A 2817-nucleotide genomic window follows, 5' to 3' on the forward strand; every position below is an offset into this window, starting at 1 on the left:
GTGGAAATAGTCTGTGTTACGGTGGGAACCATTTGATTTTCAGGTCCACCGTAAATTACGGTGGGACCGTAATTTACGGTGATGACCTGAATGTTCTTCTTTCTTTCGTCTCTTGTTCCACTCTTGACCCGTTCATCACCAAAGCCTCCAAAGCTGCATTTAATCCATCTCTTAGCCCCCGAAATGCACCTGAAACATAAGCAATGGTAGTTATCTAATTCAAGATAATTACACGATTAAGTGAAGGATTATTTCATCTTTTAACATGCTTAAGGGTTGTCCAAAGGACCACCCGTCACCCCCCTCCCCCAACATCTGGTTTTATATAAATCAGCCATATATGCGATTGCCAGGAATGCCTGGACGAAGCATATGAACTTGAGTACAAGGAGGAAACCAAAAACAAAAAGAAAAAGGGATCCCAAAATGCCCTAAAGAAAAGATATGAAGCTGGAGATCCAAATGTTGGTCTGCTTGGAGAACCATCAGGAAAATTTGACTACTATGTCCTGTATGGTGATTCAAAACCAAAATCCAAACAGACACAACCATCCAAACCAAGACATCCACCTACGCAGGTAGATGAGTGCTTTATGCTCGGAGCGACACCTCCAGTCCCTTCCTCCCAGAGTACCAAGTTGAGTTCCCACCCTTAACCTCTTTCGAGAACACCAAACAAAAAACCAAACATAGCTGGAAAATCAAGAACCCAACAACTGTTGGTGCAACTAGTGTTCCTGAATCAATAACAGCTGCTGAGGCCACCCTGAATTGGCAAAGTGAAAATGCTGTTGCCCAAAACAAGGCCACAGCACAAAACAAGGCCCTCAACACCATCCTAGCTCAACAAAACAATATCACAAAGGCTCATGAAGATTTAACAAGCAGAGTTCAAGAACTAGAAGGTATCATCTATGAGATCAAAGCCAAAATCCTTGAGCTACATCATGAACTCCTCCAGCTAGTACACAACTCCCCAGGGCCACAAATTCCACAAGGTCTTCAGCAAAAAGCAGCTGAAATGAAATTTCTCAAGGCATAACTTGCAGACCTTGAGAGACAACACAAGCAGGAAAGGGTTTCCACCTATGCTGATGATCCATGGAGACTGCCAACAACGCCATTTGTGCGAACATCCTTTGATCCTCAACCACTGCCAACATCCTCATTCCTGCATAATTCCCCATCCCTAAACCTCTGGTCAAAGGAACAAGCAAAGATCAAAGCTAGAAAAGCTTCGTCAACAAGAAGCACATCCTCTGAAAGTACTAGCAAAGCAGCATCCTCAGGCAAAGGAAAAGAGCCATCAGGAAGCAAACATAACATGAGTGATAACGTCATGATGATGACCTCTACAAAAGCTCCTGATAAATTGCCTACAGAAGAAAATGGCATCTCCTCATTCTTGAAAGCTTTGACTAAAACTAGCAGCAAAGAAAGTGTGCCGATGGTAGCTCCGGTGATAGCTCCTCTACCACATGATGATACATCATCAGTCTCTGAGGAAAGCTCCATCTCCCAATTCTATGAAGAGATACCTCCAACAGATGAATTTGAGCATCTGTTCATGAATGAGGACAACACTGAAAGGGTCTATGTTTCTGACATTGACGATGAAGCCTCCCAAACGTCGCCTCAGACAAATGAAAGGGCTCCTCCAAACACAGATTCAAAGCAGCAGTTCACCTTTGAGGACATCCTCCCAGCGAAATGGCGAGATCGAAGCATTGAAATGCTAACCTGGTGCACAGCAGAGCTCCAGTACTATAGCATCGACATGGTCATCAAACGTTTCTTGGCAAGATATCAAGGACGACTTCGGGATTGGTATGTAAGTCTTGGTGAATACAGACTGACAAATATTCTAAACAACAAAACCCCAAGAAGAATTCATAAACACAATCGATTATGAATTCCTTGGAAATCCCATAGATCATACAATCCGAAGCCGAGAAGAATTCTTAAAGATGAAATGTTGTTCTTTCCGTCCAAAAGACCTCGAAAAACATTACAACAGAATGTCTGAGAGATTTTACTGTCTCCAAGGATTGATGATGTAAATCTTAAACAAGTGTTTCTGAACTCCTTCCCAGAGTCTCTCGCAAATGAGGCTTACGGAGCCTTAGAAGCCAAGAATATGACGGTTGCTCAAGCTTCTCTTGGTGGTCTTTACCAGCTCATCATGAATGCTCTGATAAAGTAATGCAACCAAAAACAGTTTTTGGTTGAATTTGAAAAAACCGGAAGAAGACTCGGGTCCGCGTGCAATGATAAACACTTGAAGATAAAATGCAAAGATGATTCATCATGCAGTTGTTCGAAGCCTCACAAAAAATCTAGGATTGTCCATTTCAAGAAGTCTGGTGATTACTATTCAAGGTCAGGCAAACATAACTCTCAAAGACGATGGAAGTTCCTCAACAAAAAATCAAAAAGAGGTCGGAACACAAATCGGCGCTATGTCTGTAATAGAGAAGGTCACTTTGCAAAGGACTGCAAAGACAAAAGAAAGGCCCAAGCCCTTCTTGAAGCCATCAACAAAGTAGAACCAGTAAATGTTTCTGATATCGAATCCTTATATTCCTTAGATGACAAGCCAGGGAAAAGGATGATATGCACCATTTTCTACAGCTCCAGTGAAGAATCAGAAACAAGTGAAACATCTGAATCTGAAGAAGAGCCACCATGGATCTACATGATGGAAGAAGGTCCTCAAGATGATTACGGCGACCCCTGCGGCCAGTCACTAACGGCGGCAATGTTCCAGAAAATCCAAAATCCACAAAACAGCAAACAGTATCCTAGCCTGAAGAATCA

Source organism: Helianthus annuus, chromosome 7, assembly GCF_002127325.2.
Source record: "Helianthus annuus cultivar XRQ/B chromosome 7, HanXRQr2.0-SUNRISE, whole genome shotgun sequence".
In the NCBI taxonomy this organism is placed as follows: Eukaryota; Viridiplantae; Streptophyta; class Magnoliopsida; order Asterales; family Asteraceae; genus Helianthus; species Helianthus annuus.